The 18,389-nt window shown below is 36.7% G+C and overlaps 1 protein-coding gene and 2 long non-coding RNA genes across 6 annotated transcripts in view; 2 read left to right on the top strand and 1 right to left on the bottom strand.

Moving 5' to 3' along the window:
- Window positions 1-18,389, top strand: part of LOC5577739 (ras-related protein Rap-2a) — a 439,757-nt gene that overhangs the window by 275,660 nt on the left and 145,708 nt on the right. The gene's annotated exons all lie outside the window — the stretch shown is intronic.
- Window positions 9,081-9,492, bottom strand: LOC110678619. Its single transcript, XR_002501782.1, has 2 exons — window positions 9,284-9,492; window positions 9,081-9,218 (listed from the first exon to the last, which is right to left on the bottom strand). It is a non-coding gene; the product is annotated as an uncharacterized LOC110678619 (long non-coding RNA).
- On the top strand, window positions 9,592-10,004 carry LOC110678620. The gene is made up of 2 exons (XR_002501783.1): window positions 9,592-9,765; window positions 9,836-10,004. It is a non-coding gene; the product is annotated as an uncharacterized LOC110678620 (long non-coding RNA).

Genomic DNA, 18,389 nt, shown 5'->3' on the forward strand with positions numbered 1-18,389 from the left:
CTTTGTATACTAATTTTTTACTTAAAGTTGTGACATTTTTCAAAAAACACACTGAAAAATCATATCTAATTTCCTCAGCATTGGATTGACCAAAATTTTAAATCAAAGTGTCATTAGAATCGTAATCATATATTCTTTGAAGAGACCCCACGAAATTTTGGCGGAAAAATCTAGAATGTACTCAAAATCAATGAAACACTCAGTCAAGTCATCGTGCAAAAGTTTGGGTTCACCCCTCAGTATGGTGTATTGTGCAAAAGTTTGGGTACACATGAACTTACTTAAATCTGTGAAATCTCAAACCAATCATGTACGCGCCATTATTTGCGCTCAAAAAAGCTTTAAACTTTTAAAATCGGTTGAAAAATGGCAGAGATATTGACAAAAATGATGATCGTGTGGCTCAGGTGAACCCAAACTTTTGCACGATTTGCATCATACTGAGGGGTGAACCCAAACTTTTGCACGATGACTTGACTGACTGTTTCATTGATTTTGAATACTTTCCAGATTTTTCCGCCTAAATTTCGTGGGTTCTCTTCAAAAAATATAAGATTATGATTCTAATGACACTTTGATTTCAAATTTTGGTCGATCCAATGCTGAGGAAATTAGATATGATTTTCAGTGTGTTTTTTGAAAAAATAACAACTTAAAGTAAAAATTTAGTATAAAAAATTAAAAAAAAGGTTTTTGGAAAAATACATACGAAGTAAAAACAATGCGGCTTAAAGAGTTTCAATTGGACGTGTTACCACAGAGATATGGACAGAACACTTTTGTATGTTTTTTAGGGGGTGAACCCAAACTTTTGCACGGGAGTTACAAATCGAATGTTACAAATATGCTGTTATGGGCAGTTAAGCTCGCGTTCGAAAACTAGGAAGTTCCACAATTTTTTTTTTACAAAATGATAAGCCGATTTATTCAGTTTCTTGCGACTTTTTTGTTACCGACTCAAGAAGTGTTTTGTTTTGATACGTGGTTGTCACTTTGTCTCTCCATACAGCGGAGCGGCGAAAGTAGTGGTTAGGTTGCGAAAGTTGAAAATCTTACCTTCGTCGTTTTGTAAATCCAGAAAGTAAACGTTCTAGAAGTGAAAAATCGAGTTGGTTCGGAGCGCAACGTGTAGAATTTCGTCTGCAAAACACGTAGAATCCATAAAGTAAGTTTGTTAATTTTTTTACTTGAGTCTGTTTGAATAAGTTTTCGAGAAATGTATTTTATCATGACAACGGTAGGAATGCTACTTATATGAATTGATCAAACGAAATATGTACAGTTCGCTACTATAAATTTCGAGGTAGTCTTGTACATGTTTTACATAACAGTAGAAACCCCATACCTTTTCTTTTACCTTATTTTTATCATTTTCAGAAAACCTTTGAATGGTTCGACGCTAATGTCGACTTACCGTATGTTCACATTGTATTTGAAGTACTGATAGGTGTTTTTTTGAACTGAGGTTGCATGAATTGCATCATTAATCAAGAGTACTCCTGATCACACAGCTATGGTCCCTCCCCACTAACAAAACTCCTTCCCATGACAACCATGGAGATGTAGAGGTGACCTCGGTCTCTAGAAACAATGAATGGCACACTAGCATTCCTTCCCTTCTCCGACGACCGTAAGGACGTGTCCGGCGCCGTTATTGACTTTTTCATGTTTGGAGTTCTCTAAAGTGTAAATTGAAGATGGAAAGCTACATCCATTCAAAATCAGTTTTAGAATGCCCGAATTTTTCCCGGATGCTAAAAAGATTAAAAAATGCATGACAAAATATTCCTGCAACATGATATTTTTGTTCTTTTTTTTAAAACAAAATGGTCAAAGTCCTCCAGACTTGATCTAACTTATTAATGAAGTATTTTTGCTTATAATTATGAAATACTGTGAGCTCAAACGGTTTGAATTTGACGGTTGAAACATCTAACAGAGCGTCCACTCCCTATAATTTATAGGAAGTTCAGAGAGATGGTTAAATGTTTGACATAAATCCAAAATTCAAAGATTGTGCTAAGAATATGGTCGAGAACTTAACGATAATCTGGCCAAGAATACCTTAAAGACCTCGCTATTTATTTACTCCTCGAAGATCTTGTCACAAATTCTTAAATAATATAACAAGAAATTTGCTGTGAATGATTGTAATAATTCGCTGTAAATCTGAAAAAGATCATATTAAATCTCTTCAGAGACCTCATAAGAAGTTTGTCATATATCAAAGACCAGTCAAACTATTCCAGACGAGGCTTCACCAAGAATCAGAACCATCAATAACCCCAGAAATCCCAAAAATCTATTTTCTTGGCTTAGATTTTCGCAAATTCCTACGAATCTACTAGAAATTTCTAGCAAAATCCGTCAAGGCTCTTTTCTAGAATCAACTAACAACCTTATTTTTTATATACTTATAGACTATTCAATGATCCCTCAGAAAGAAGTTTGAAGAAACTTATCAATTGAGGGGGTTAGAAACAAAAGGGTTTTAAGTCACAAAAAATGGTTTTGAAAAAATCGACTTTGATTTTTTCAGCATATTTTCATTCGAAACAAATTGCATGCTAGCCGCTAAAATAATGTCAAATGATGTTACTTTTTCTGTTGGACGAAAAATCATATAAAAATACCATTAGATAGCTTTAAAACAGTCGAATATTTTAGTATATTAAACTCAAAACCGGCCAAAATGTCACTTACACCCCTTTGTGTTTGGGCTTCTCAATTATCGGCTTGATTTCCGTTAGGATTTTAGCAAAGATCTTATCAAAAATTTGCCATCAATCAAAAAAGAAACCTAACAAGCATCTCGCCAAGAACCTAAAATTCCTAAGTCCCCTTCTAGAAATGTTCAAGGATCTTAAATGTTAACTATCTCTCTACCAACTCGTCAAAAGTTAGTTATGGTGCATAGTACAAGTTGGCAGACAGTCATGCACATCCTGCAAAAGAATCTAGTTTTACCCATAGTGCTTGAAATTTAAACAAATCGGTATTCTCGGTTTGAAATACATATTTTCCCGCCGTGTTCTCCAAATCCCCGGGTATGTCCCCTATTTTCCCTGGTCATTTGTATATCCCGGGTTTTTCCCGCTTTTCCCGGATGGATGGTCACCCTGTACATCTTTTGAATCCTTTTGCAACTTCGATTATTGTGGTCAATCACGGAGTAGCAACTACGAATTTTACGGTCAGCAATGCTTATGCTTATATGTTAGAAGATTCCTAGTCTAACCCTTCGTGTGGCCTATTGACTGTCATTTGACAGATTGTACTCATATGATTCCTGAACAATTAATTTATCGAAACAAAAAAAATACGTTTTAGTGATTGAAATCTGCATCGATCAAGGTTGTTTTAGTGATTGAAATCTGCATCAAGGTACATAAAATCGTTCAGAGCATCCTAAACAACAATCTCTTCGCAAATGTCGTAGTATTTCTAAACTAAATTGTCAGTTGAGATTTTAACATATTCGTGTCATTCGTTTTTTTTTTTTTTCAAAATATTAACACCAGTATGTCTAGCTTATATCTTCGTCAACAGTCACAATCGCATTGCGTACAACTGTAGATTAATGATAAAAAACAAATTCTGGATGAATCGTTCACGAGCAGCGAATCAATTGTCAAACAAAACGCAGCAACAAAGACAATATCATCTCCTTTTCTTGTAGCAACAATCTTGTTTTGCAACAACAATTTGTCACAACTTGAAAAATAATATGGCAGTGATGACTCATCACGTACGTAGCGAATTTCTAGTCTCTGCGTTACAATTTACGAGAATTTTCTCCTTGTTGGAAAACTTCGCTATATTATAATATTACAATCATCGAGGAAATTTCATTTTGTGCCAAAAATTACTTATTAATTACGAGTTGATAGGGGTGCAACAATGTTTCCCCTGTGTTTGTCATGACAATTTTTCTTTGGATTGTTTCCAAGTCCGCAAATGTTGGCACAACCAGTGAGCTTATTTTGTTGCTTGTTTTGCGTCAGTTTCAATGACAATTTGATTCACTGTTCATGAGGCAAGACGCCTATTATTAACTTGATCGAGCTAATATTCATAAAACTTGTTGTTTCGAAAAAAATATACCTTGAGTAAATGTTCAGAGCTGAAATGATTCAATTTAATGTGCACTTCATCTTAAATATTTTCATATTTTATTTTTGATTTTGATCGTAAAATATACAGCACTTTTTTTTCAAAATATTTAGCAAATTTTGCTCAAAATGGGGAGCGATTCTAGCTCATTAGCTTCAGACAAGCCTTAATTTACAAGTCTGAAAAGTGTTTCGATTAGATTTCCTATGATTTTCCAAGAATTTCGTACCGTTATATCAATTAAACCAGCGTTTCTCAACCGGTGGTCCGCGGACCCCTGGGGGGCCGCGGAGCCTGATCAGGGGGTCCGCGAAGCCTTTTGATGCGACCATTCCTTTTAAGCAACAAATTTTCCGTAAGATATTTCAAAAATTGAAAAAAAAAATAATTTAAATGCACTTATAAATTTGATACAATACCATTTTTTAACAATATTTGCAAAATTTGCAGTATTCTTTCCAATATTAATAAGGTTTTTGCAAACCAGAAAAATTTAAAATCGATGGAAACTTTCAATAAAGTTTTCCGTCCTCGGTTGGTCAACCTTAAATTAAACAGTCGTTGGTTAATTAATGTCCGTGTCCTCTTCAATTATTAAATTTCAGACAAATGTTCCTTTCTGGCATGCATAACATCACTCAACCAAGGTGTCAGTAAAAACCGAATTATGATTCAGACGACATGGATCAAAAGATTTAACTTTCATTCACGTTGGGCTTGCCGTTTTTCCATTGTTGTCGCAATGCCGTTTCATTATGTTTGGGTCTTAACCAAGCAGTCATGATTGCTATGAATGAAGATCTTTTGTTTTGTTTATATTCTTAAGGTGAATTAGCGCAAGAGCGTATTTTTCGACGCAGCGTTTTTTTTTAACTTTTCAATCATGTCTATTTGCAATACAATACATATTAAGTTTTCAATTTGCAAAAAAAACACACATGCTATTTTTGTGTCAAACTTCATTGATAACATTTGAGGTATTCATGAGATTTTGGTAATTGAACCGGCACAGTGGCTTTGTCGTAAATGCTGTCCCGTATCCCCTTAATGAAGAAATGTCATTCACAAAACTGGCCGGTTGAGCTTTGCATTATTCGTTTACGCTCTTTGCAAAATTCGTAGTGAAATTAACGTTTGTAATCGATTTGCTTCGTTGTATTTTAAACGTTTGAGCTCGAGTTCCACGGAAATTTCATCAATTCGTGTGGGTAAACACTTCTTGATGAATTGGAACAGCTACAAGTGTTATTTATTACAGGCGCCGCAAAAATGGATAAGAAAAAAAAGTACTGTGAAGAATACATCAAATATGGATTCACGGTTCTTACCATCAATGGAATCGACAAGCCACAATGTGTATTGTGTAATATCGTGTTAAGTGTTGAAGCACTGAAACCATCGAAACTGAAACGGCATTTGGAGACGAAACATCCCGAGCACATTCAAAAGGACACGGCATTTTTTCAACGCCATGAAACCGGCCTTATACGATCGCGATTCGGCGCCACAGGCAGCATTCAACAACAAAATACCGCTGTTCTTCAGGCGTCATATGAAGCAGCATTGGAAATTGCAAAAAACAAAAAGCCACACACAATTGGCGAAACTCTGATCAAGCCCAGCATGCTGAAAATGGTAAGTTTGGTTCTTGGCGAGGAAAGTGCTGTCAAAATGCGACAAGTATCTTTGTCAAATAGTTCTGTGCAAAGACGAATAGCTGATATGTCCGAAGACGTTAAAATTCAAGTCTTGGAGGAAATCAAGCAGTCCCCTTTATTCGCAATCCAACTGGATAAATCTTTTGGTGTTCGTAAAATACGTTCACCTTGATAATTTGAAGGAAGAGTTTCTTTTCCGCAGTGATTTGGAAACTGCTACCATAAGTGATGACATTTATGGCTAAGGTAAAAACCTTTTTCGATTCCAATGGTTTGCAGTGGGAGAAACTTTGCGGGGTTTGTACTGATGGTGCTCCAGCTATGCTTGGATCTAAATCAGGGTTCCAGAAAAAAATTAAAGAACTCGCTCCACAAGCTAAAGGTGTTCATTGCATGATTCACCGATATGCCCTTGCCAGCAAGACACTGCCGAAGGATTTGCAAAAAGTGCTGGATTCCGTAATAAAAATCGTAAACCATATCAAGTCTGGAGCATTGAACACTCGTTTATTCAAAGAACTCTGTAAGGAAATGAACTCAGATCACGAAACTCTTCTTTTCCATACTGCTGTTCGATGGTTGTCGAAAGGCAATGTCCTTAATCGTGTTTTCGAATTAAAACACGAGATCAAGACATTCCTAGAAACGCAGGGAAAAACGGATCTTCTTGGTAACTTCTACGAAACCAGATGGAACAAGCGTCTCGCCTATCTGGCAGACATCTTTGATCAACTCAATTCATTGAACTTGAAACTGCAAGGAAAACAAACCAATCTTATTCTTTTCCAAGACAGCCTGCAAGCATTTGTGGCAAAAATCAAAAACTGGCGTCGAAAAGTTAAGGCTAATAATGTCGCCATGTTCGAAAGACTTTGCAGTATGCTTGATGAAGAAGCTGAAGAAATAGAAACGGAACTCAAAACAGAAATCATTGCTCATCTGGATTCACTGGACGAGCAATTCGAGCGCTATTTCCCTGAATTGACGCAAGAAGAAGCTGCTTTAGTTCGAAACCCGTTTTCTCCTTCATTGGATGTGGCAAGCCTTCCTGATAGAATTCAGGATGAATACTTGGACCTACGTAATGATTCCTCGGTTCGTGATTTGTATAACGAGAAAAACTTGAATCAGTTTTGGTGTACTATGTACAGATCGTACCCCGCAGTCTCCATGCAAACTCTGAAGATTCTCGTTCCATTTGCATCAACCTACCTCTGTGAAAGCGGATTTTCATGCCTACTCCAAATCAAGACAAAAGCCAGAAATAGACTGCATGTTGAGGACGACATGAGATTGGCGCTGTCAGATACGCAACCTCGGATCACCAAACTAGTATCACAAATGCAAACTCAACAATCGCACTAAAAATGGTTCAATGATCTCAAATGTAATATTCCTTGAATTGAATTGATGTGTAAATATACGCCTAATAAAAAAAAAACAGAGTAATAAACCAAACGTGTGCTTTTATTGAATTCTGTCTCTGAAAATTTTAGGGGTCCGCAGCTTAATTGAAAATACGTCAAGGGGTCCGCGATCCCAAAAAGGTTGAGAACCACTGAATTAAACTATAGATATTAAAATTTATCATTTTTTATAGTATTATTTTTCAATATAGTTTATTTTACTATGAGAAAATTCACCACGTGCACTACTTTGCAATGAAATATCCACACATCCAGGAACTAGACGAAGCCCGTATCGAAGTGTCTGGAGTTTCCCCGGCTTTGTCGCCGCTCTCGAACGGTTTGGATCACCTCCGTTTTCATTCCTGGTGATTCGAGCTCCATTTTTCTTTGCAGAACCATTCCACCGTTCGGGAGTGCCATCACGATCGATGGCGATGGCAACACTAGGCAGCAGGTTACCAGTAAAATCAGTGTCAGCTCCATGGTGGTTCGATATCAACTGAGGTCTCTCCATACTTTTGTGGCAGATATTTTTTCTTTTGAGAAGGTGCAAAACAGGTGCATCAAATCGGATTTCACAACGATGCTAATCGATTGGTGCGGCAAATTGAACGTTCTCAATTGGTTCGGGAATTGTTTTTTCCTGGAATGTCATGCTTGTCGTTAAATGAGTCATTTTATTACATGTCTGTGAAAGATTTAATCCAGGAAACTTGCTTTTGTACTATTTCTTTTCGAAATTAACTCAAAATATCAACCAGTAAAGTGCAGACATGATCGTCAATTGTATATTTCCAATTAGTAGTCAGGATTGGCCTTCCTTAGCCGAGTCTAACCGCGGCTACAAAACCAAGCCATGCTGAAGGTGTCTGGGTTCGATTCTCGGTAGGTTCAGGATCTTTTCATAATGGAAATTTCCTTGACTTCCTTGGGCATAGAGTATCATCGTACCTGCCACACGATAGACGAATTCGAAAATGGCAATTTAGGCAAAGAAAGTTTTCAGTTAAGAACTGTGGATGTGCTCTTAGAACTCTACCAAGGGGAGGACAGCTTTGCTTTGAGCTGGCTATGCGCCTCGAGCGAACTCTGAGTTACTCACATTTACTCAGAAATCAGCAAATCCACTTTTACTACTGTTAGATCTTGCTTCTATTTTCAACCAGTATGCCCCGTGGATAATTTTTTTCTCTAGGATTTGATAAGCATTTTTGGTTGCTATGTGCATATGATGACAACCGAGTTGAGTTACTCAGAGTTGCTCCAAAGCAACTCATGATCTAACTCAAAATCAGTAGGCTGTCTCACCCCTTGAACACTACGCTGAGTATCCGGCTCTGTCTCAGTAGGAACGTTAACGCCAAGTAGATGAATAAGAAGTCAGAATTATAGCCCAGGAATCAGAAATAATTGTTTTAATGCAGTATGAAAAGCTACTTTTTGATTGGAATCGATTTTAAAACCATTATACTACTTCAAATGTGACCAACAACAGACTTAACATCAATAGTCTAACGTTTCAAAAGATTGTTACAATTCAAATTGTCCTAAACTTTTTGAAGATCATAAGCTCTATCTATCATATAGCAATCCTAGTATTATGAGGGTTTCAAAATGGAATTTTTATACCTAATAGCAAGCTGAACATACAAAAAAAAAAATCGAAATATAATATATAATTAAAACTTTTTGCTCAAATTCAACTATTGTTGCTGAATGTTTCTGCACAAGTTAAAATGCATTGAACCTATCTTATATCGAAGATCACGACGCTAAAATTGAATTACAAAAAGGACAGTGATAAGAAAGTTGATAAGTCTTCAGGAGATTTTTTGATTTCTAAATTTTTATTACCAAACAATTCATCTACAACATACTTGCGATCGATTTCGGCTCATCATCAACCTTCGCTTTGCATCGACTTCACCAAATTGATCAGCTTCTCAAAGTCCAAATCGAACTTCTGGTTACCATTCACGCTTTGGCGTCGGTTCCTGATGGCACGGTCAACGCGATCCACCATGTCATAGAATCGATCCTGAAAAAAAAAAACAAAAATTGAAATCATAGCTAGCAGTTATCCCAAACTAGGAAATTTTTCACCTCCGTGTTTTCGTCGGCCGAGACATAAGCCACAGCGATAAGGGCGACTACAACCAGCAATAGAGCAAACTTCATTGTTTTTGCGCGAGTTCCTACAACTTTCGCTTTGATGTGCCGAGTTACAAGGTATTACTAAACGATTATCTTTGATGTTAACGGCGGTACGAACTTAACCAGTTAGAACGGATCAATGAATCTAACTACCGAATTGCTTCGAATAGTTAACGAGCCTTTTTAAATGGGAAATTTCCTTTGCAACAACGCTTCATTCATTAACTTCGATTAACTCGGATTCGTTCCATAAGTCATGGGGGGAAATTAGTTTTCTAATTAGGTTTAGAACCATGTGCCATAAATAGCATTGCATTTGTGCGATAGTTTCAGTCTAAATCCGTTTCACCGTCACCATGAAGGTTGTAATATTGACTTTGGCCGTTATCACCCTTATGGGTAGTCACATTCTTGGCGTTGATGGGTTAGAGGTAAGCAAAAGAAATTCACTCATTGGTTTCTACACTTCACTGAAATTCGCATTTTCAAATCTCACGGAAGGATGTTGCAATGGTCAGAAGCCGTCGGCAGAGCTTTGGCGGTAACATGAACTACGATTTGAATTTCGAGAAGTTTGCCAATTTGATGAAGGGTATGATGAAAGGTGGCAGAGGAGGAGGAACAGGTGCAAAGGCAGCTCCAGCAGTTGGAGCTGCTGTACCAGCTGTAACTGAAGCACCATCAACAAAAGCACCAACGACAGAAGCAGCAACAACAAAGACAGCAACGACAAAAGCGGCCACAACGAAAGCAGCGACCACAGAAGCAGCAACAACAGTGGCAACAACAACGGAAGCAGCAACAACAGCCGCAGTAACACAAGCAACAGCACCAAGTGCTGCGGAACCAAGTGGTACCGGACCAGGTGCAGCGGAACCAGCAGAGCCGAGGGCGAATGCACCCCCAGCAGATGAAGCCAGTGCAGCAAACCCAGTTGTCGGAGGGGCAGTAGAAAGTGAAGCAGTTGCAGCAGCAGAACCAAGTGCAGAAACGGAAGTAGTAGATAATGGATTGCCACCAATGAACGGTGGAACTATGCAATGAAAAACCAGTAGTATAGGCTGATTTAGATAAGCTAAGAAAACTTATATAGGCAAATCAATGTTGGTACGAAGAAACAAAAGTTTGAACAACCTCTCTAGAAGCTTCCCTGAAGAGTCTTGAATATACCCGATTCTGTTTTTGCACGGATTTTTTACACGGCCGTGCAAAAAAAGTTTCCACACATTTTTTTCCGCCAATACCTTATTTTTGCATGAAACGTCGAGAACTGGTGTTACTTTTTTTGCACGGTTTTTGAAATTTTGAACAAACTTTTTTTGCACGGTACGCATTTCCCGTGCAAAAACAGAATCGGGTGTAGTTTCCTTAAAGGATCTAGGAAGCATCCCTTGGAACTCTTGGATAGCTAGCTTTGAAGCTCCTACACAGCTTTCGTTCGAATCTCTTTAACAGTTGCCTTTTGTAGCTCTTAGACATTTTTGAAAATCAGTGGACAGCTTACCTTAGATCTAATGGATGCCTTACTTGGAAGCTTTTAGATAGCCTCTCTCGACAATTTTAACGATTTATGGAAGCTTGTACAGGACATATTCTTTAAAGAATCTTGAATAGATTTCTTTAATAATGTAGGATATATCCCTGGAATCTCGTGGGAAGTATTCTCTGCAAGCTTAGGAAGCTTCTTTTGTCCAGCTTCCCAACCTCAATCTTGCACAGTTTTTCTCAAAGGCTGGGAATTTGGCCTGTAGACCTGAACATCTTTCTTTGCAAACTCTAAAGGTTACTTATATACCTGAAGGACAGATTCTCTGGAAACTTTTATTATTTTCAGTTTATTTATGACATTTTGGACTTCCGTCGAAGGTCATGAACAGCTTCCATTGAAACTTTTGGATATTTCCCTTGTAGGATTTGAATTTTTTTGGCAACTCTTGGAACAGTACAATCCTCACTTTCGAAAAAGCTTTATAGCAGCATCGTGGGCAATGCTTCAAAAGTTTCCATTCACATTTTCAAATATGTCCCCTGAAAGATTTTCGACAGCAAATGTTGGTAAAAATGTACGAAGAATTTCCAAGAACATTGCTAAATATTGTCTCTGGAATATTGGACAGGTTTTCGGAATACTTTTTCACTATTTTAGGACTTATGTGGAAACGTAGACAGCTGCTCTTGGAAGTCTTTACGAAGCCTTCATTCGAAACTCTTTATTTGAAGCTCGTTGACACCTTACCTTGGCTACCCTACGCCTAACCTTGGCAGTTCTTCTGGGAAGCTTCTCTGTAAGCTCTTGAAAACTGGAACAGCTTACTTCTCTTCTTCTTTAATTTTTGGTATTACGTCCCCCTGGTGAAAAGCCTGCTTCTAAGCCTGAAAAATGTTAAGCTTTCTTCGCAAAACTTGAAAACTTATGTATACTTGATCAATTTCTTTTGGAAGCTCAACGACTTCTCTTGGAGCTCATGTACAGTTTCATGAGCTTTCAATCTTGTACAGTTTTCAAAATGTTTTCTTGGAAACTTTTGGTCAGCTACAATAGAAGCAATTAAACAGCTTTCCAGGATTGTTTAGTCCAACTATGTAACGTCCAACTACCTGTAACGCGGGTAGATCACCTTTACGAGGTGCGTTACGGGGTAAGATCTACCATATTGTACTCTTGTTGTATCTGTTCTTGTGAATACTTATAAGTTACAGTCGGAAGAGTATAAGAGAGTAACAAGCCACTAAGATCCACCTATTTGTCCTAGATGATGAGGAGGTCGAAGTGGAAAAATGGCTCAATCAGCATCTGAGGTTGGTTTCAACGCATGAGACAATTTCTTTCCAAGTTCAAGAGTTTATCTTTCGATATCTAGGAGGGAAACGATTCCGAATCAGTGGAGTAGCAGACCTCTTCACTTCTAAAATAAGCTTTCTGTATCAAGGAATCTAAATGTCTCATGCGATGAAACCTGTTCACAGTAGAAACAATAATTTGATACGCTAGAGTACCGATGCATGGTCAAAATCAGTATCATTCAACCAGCTTAGTGACCGAACCTGATTAAGGGGCGCGCTTTTGAGAGTTTAATGGTGACAAACTGTTTTCTCCAAAAGGTATAAATAGCGGTATCTTTTTCTACAGAGGCTCTATGCAAAATGGTAAAGAATGATATTTGTATAAAAAACGACTACTTCATTATTTCTCAATAGTAATGGAGTAGAACGACATGCACTAAACAAAGGACACGGGTATACCAAAAAAGATCAAAGAAAACTGGTCGCAGTGGTTCATCCCGAACAGAAACAGATGTAAGAAAATCTTGAATGCTCCTACATACATTCTTGAACAGCTTCACATGAAACTTTTGGACAGCTGCTCTGAAAGCTGTTTCACAGGAAGATTCAATTAATTTTCATAGGAAACTTTTGGAATAGGGTAAGTGTACCAGTTTTGGCCACCCTAAGGAAAAATATTGCTTATTTATGAATCAAAAGACCTTCGGTTACTGTCAATACATCAAACGAAAGCTTTCAATCCATGCTCAGCAGGAAAAATATAAAAACTAATCAGAAATTTCGATTTTGTATTAAAAATGGTGGTGGCGAATACTGGACCACTTGCACCAGTATTCGCCACGATTTTAATTTCGGTTCCCAAATTCGCCACTTACGTTGATTTCTTATGGAGGGTGGCGAATCAGGAACAGGTGGCGAAAAATAGGTGCAAAGGAGCAAAAAATTTAAGGAAAATGATTTTTTTCTATTGTTTTCTGAGAAAATTTTGCGGTTTCCAAGAATGTTTCCGTATCATCTTAAAGCAATTTAGCGAACACTAAACAATTGGCAACCATATAAGTCGTAAAAAGGTATAAAATCTGGGGTGGCGAATAACTGGCACATGGCGAATACCGGTGTACCTTCCCTAAATGAATAGAGTTACGCAATATACATTCCAAGCAGCACAGTTTGTTTGAACTTATAAATGAAAATATCTCTTGAAACTAATCACAGTGATTAACTTATTACGCGTGGTAAAGATGGATAAATTATGGATGAAATTATGAAAAAAAACACGTGCTCGGCAGTGATTCGAACCCAGAACTCTTGTATGCTAGACGAGCGCTTTACCAACTAAATTATCGAGCCACTTGGTGACCTTGAACGTAGTTCTTCACGTTTTTTTGCCCGAAAGTTTTAGATAGATTCAGTTTCTTCGTCACATCTCGAGCTGAACTGTTGGGGTTCCTTTGGAAAGCTTGAACTACCCGTTTGTGATCCTTAACACTATACGGAGATCGATTTTTGCCACTTTTTTCTTTCCGATAGTTGGTCAAAAGTTCGTGGTACCGATTTAAAACACAAGACACCGTTGAATGTACCATTCCCAGCTTTCTGCTGATGGTACGATGAAATAGATCAGGATTTTCGAGGTACGTGAGAAAAATTTTTTTGCGCCGCTGCACAGTGGTCCAGGAATCAGTTTTACGCGGAAAGATGAATTTTGAGCTTTAGAATGAAACATTAGACAAAAACGGACTTCTACAAAGTTGTTTGTATTAGTAAGGTCCTTTGTTTGGTGTTATTGAAAATTAGGGTGGACCACATTTTCATAGAAATTGTGTAACTAACTTCCTTATTTGTAGAAAATATACTATACATGCTTCAGCAAAGTTGTAGACCATTCAATTTCAAGCAACTTTGCTAAAAAAAGTTTTTTTATATCTCTTAAATTGACCGATTTAGAGCTATTTTCCTACGGTGACATAGGGTGGTCCGAACAAAATTGGTTTTCTGGCTCTAGAGTTTTCAATTCAAATTTCTCATCAAAGTAGTCTATGAAACACTTTTAGAGCTTGGAAAAATGCGTAGTTTGGTGAGTGAAAAAACTCGTTATCTCTTTCCGTATGGGAGTTATTGTTGTTTTTCTCTCAAAAACATGCCTATTTTGATTGTGAATATTTTTGATTGGGGCAAACATATAAAATATCTTTTGACGGCATTCGAAAGACAAAATAAAATTGTAAATTATATCAAAAAATTACAAATGTGTTATTTTTGTAACTCTAATAAAATGCCCTTAAAAACAAATGATTTTAAGCAGAAAAACTTTAATAACTTTTGAACTAAAAAGGATATCATCAATCTTTTTGCATGAAAATTTGCGTTTTGTTAAGTTCTAAAAGTCGTTCATAGACTGCTTTGACGAGAAATCTGAAATAAGAAAGATAGGACTTTAAAACTATTTTGAAGATTTTCATAGTATGTATTTCTTTATTATTTTGCATTTTGAGCATGAAAATAAAATTTTAGACAAAAATGATTTTCTACAAAATTGTTTATAAAAATTTAGGCTTTCATACTGAGTCATTCAAAACTAGGGTGGTCCACAATTTCACACAAATCATATAATCAACTTTTTTATTTGCAAAAATACTGGTGTATACTCTTTGGCAAAGCGGTAGAACTTGGAATTTGTTGTTTCTAGCACATTGTATTTTTTAGGTTTATGAATGGAAGGATTTTGTAAAGCAAAGGCCTTTTTACGTTATGAAACAGAAAGTTTTTTGATAGGAAATAATATATTTGAAACGATCACATTCTATATTGAAACATGAATATTAGATAATATGACAGAAAACATTTACATTTTATGAAAACATATTTTTGTTTTATAATTTATCTCAATGTATGTAATCTTCGCAGAAACTGGTCTACTGCTCGAATCGTATGGTTTTTGTTTACCATTGACAATGACAGTTCGATGTCTTCTATACTAGATATACTACTTGTCAGCAACTGGAAGTGGGTACAACTTTTCAACTTGCTTTTAACTCTAAGTTCCACATATGTTATGTGATAAGTGTTCCAACATAACATCACTTATTTCGATGTTTTATGAGACAAATGAGCGTATAAATTAATTCCAATAATGTTTGAGCTACCCATACCAAGCTATCGTTCGTCAAAAATCTGTGGGTCACCTGTGCTACCATGGGAAAAAGAGGGTTAAATTCAAGAAACCCCAGTTTCTCAGCTAAAACTGACCCATGCAAAATGTATAGGAAAATGTTCACCTACACAATATTTTTAACCTTCAAATAACAAAATCTTAGCCCTTCTGAACTTTTTCGTAAAAATATCAGAGCTTCATCAAAGTTCACCATGTGTGAAAGACTCTTAGGAAAATATTTAAAGACATTGATACAAATTTACAAAACTGCCTTGGAGCACCTACCAAAGCATTGCGGAGCACCAAGTGCTCCGCGGAGTACGATATGAAAACCGCTATTAGATGATTCCTAATCTAACCTGTCGTGTGGCCTATTAACTGTCATTTGACAGATTGTACTCATATGATGATTCCTGAACAATTAATTAATTTAAGCAAAAAAATTACGTTTTGGTGATTGAGATCTGCATCGATTGGTCGTTCAAGGTACATAAAATCGTTCAAAGCATCCAAAACACAAAAAAAAACTTAAAAACTTAAGGACAGCTTCCGTGAAAGCTCTTTCACAGCTCCTTTGAAGCTCTTGAAAAGCTTCCCATGAACCTAGTTTTCTTGAATGCTTCCCCAAGGGCTTTGGACGAGTTCTTTGGAATCTGTTCACGAGCTCCTTTGTAATCTTACGAACGAATTGAAAGCTCTTGAACCGTTTTAAGAAACTTATAAACGAATTTGTGAAAAGCTTTCGAACAGCTTAAATGGGAACTCTGGAAAAAAGCCTTGCAGCAACATGTGAAGCATTTGGAGCATTAGAAGAGGATATGACAGTAGAGAAATACTAAAGCCATTGGAAGCTTCTATATTTTATTGGGAGCGCCATAACACGAGAAGAAAGAAATCGCTACTGAATACAAAACTGAGGTATTCCATACTAGATAATTTCCAATACTTACAACCTGGCTGAATGAGCCCTGCATAAGAGGTAAAATACGTCAAATAAAATCTCATGCATATTCTAGAAAAAAAAAACAAGCGATAATCAGATCAGTTATTGTAATACCTAAATAATACATGATGGATTTCCATATTACAGTGAAATTTCTCATTAGTTGTTCAATATCTACAGCAGTACTCAATAGCTATCGAATACCAAAATGAAGTATTTTTAAAGGCCGTAGGACAACATTGTTTCAATACCATTAGAATACCAAAATGTGGTAATGACAACTGAACAATACCTAATAATGGTATGATACCAAAATATGGTATGCATAGATTATTACGAGTTATTTGTTCCTCCTCGGGAACCGCTCCCTTTCGAAGTCCTTGGAGTGCTTTCCTGGTTATGTGTAGACAGCTTCTCTTGAAGTTACTAAGCAGTATCTTTGTGAAAATGTTTGAAAATCCAATCTTCCAAATCTTCCTTAACATCCTTGCAATATAATAGTTTTCATCTTTTTCGGTGGTGATTTAATGGTGGCCCAAAAACAATGTTGGTTTATATGGAGATTTTGGAATTTTTGGCGGCCTCCCTGGAATATTCTAGTACATTTGACTGCTTCTCTTTAACTCTTACTAACGCCTCACTTTAGTAGCAGTTTTCTTGGAAACTTGTAAACCACCTTAGCTTGACAACTTGTAACAACTTCGTAAAAAGGATTGTGCTATTTTCCCGAAAGCACAAGCGTAACTTGTCCAGAAGTTCTTGAACAACTATTTTTGGAAGCTTTTAAACAGCTTCTCAGGATGATTCTAGACAATTTTATGAAAACAAGCAGAATAGATCCCATGGGAACTTCTGGACATAGTTTCTGTAGACTCATGGACAGCTTCTCCGATTGATACTTCAAAGCTTTGCTAGAACTTTAGAAGTAAATCAAACAAGCGTCACTGCATGATCTTTAATGCATCTTTGAAATCTCTTGGACAGTTTAACATTAAGTTGTTAGTTGGAACAGTTTACTTTTGAAATGTGGACAGCTTATTTTGGAAGTTCTTTCATAGCATCCCTATTGGAACTCTTGAAGTGTCTTTTTAAGCTCTTGAACTCAGGAAAAAAGATTTGTATGAAACTTTTCAATGGTTTTTTAGATAATCTGTCCAGAAATATTCCGGAAAACTATTGCAGTGCTCCTAGAAAAATTTTGAATTCTTCGACAGTATCTTTAGTAGCATTTGAACAGCTTTCTTGAAAGCATTCAGACAACTCTCTAAGCTTGTCGACAGCTTCCAAACAGCAATACTCTCGCTTTCAAGGAAGCTTTTGGAGAGTTTGTTTGAAGCTTACAAACAGTTTCTCTGTCTAGAAGCTCGGATGGTCATTTCGCAGCATTGTTGGAAGCACTTCATTGATGATGCTGATGGTCCAATTAGAATGTAAGTGGTCGATTTACCGGGAATCAATCATGAACCATAAACGTAGCAATTTTCTCTGAAAACTTTCGGAATTCATAAGAAACATAGGACAAGAGATAAAACTAAACCCATTGGAAGCCTCTAGATTTCTTTGGAAAAGCTTTCGTTGAATCTTCCCTAAAAATTATTGACTAACTGGTCTCTGTGAACATTTGGACAACGTACCTTAGGCGTTTAATCTTTCTATTGGGAGCTTGGAAGATTCATGAAAATTTGTCTTTGAAGCTATTAAAAAGCTTTCTTGGAAGCTTATTTGATCGACATCGGGCAGTTTTCCAGGAAACTGTTGCTGTTTTGGTCATATCTAAAGCATGCATTTGTTCCAATAACACAGCGTAACAAAAATGACATTTTTGCGTGTCTAAAGGAATTAATTATGTGTCTCTAGTAGATTTGGGGTAACTGAATCTGATGCCGTTCTCAGAAATTTCCCTGCACGTCATAATTTTTAGCTACAGGTCACCAAAGTTGTAAAAATCGCTGGTTTAGTTGATGTTTACATAGAATTTTAATTATGATAATTTGATTGAAATTGCACGATTAAATTTATACTTAATCGATTTTTATAACATGCTTGAAGTCTCCATACAAAACTCATTGTTTTTCTTATATGGCGAAAATACAATACTTTTCTAAATCACCAAAAAATAACTTTTGAGCATCGAAGGTATTATGAACTTTGCTGATAAGTATTTTGATACACAT

This window comes from Aedes aegypti, chromosome 3 (assembly GCF_002204515.2).
Source record: "Aedes aegypti strain LVP_AGWG chromosome 3, AaegL5.0 Primary Assembly, whole genome shotgun sequence".
Classification (NCBI taxonomy): domain Eukaryota; kingdom Metazoa; phylum Arthropoda; class Insecta; order Diptera; family Culicidae; genus Aedes; species Aedes aegypti.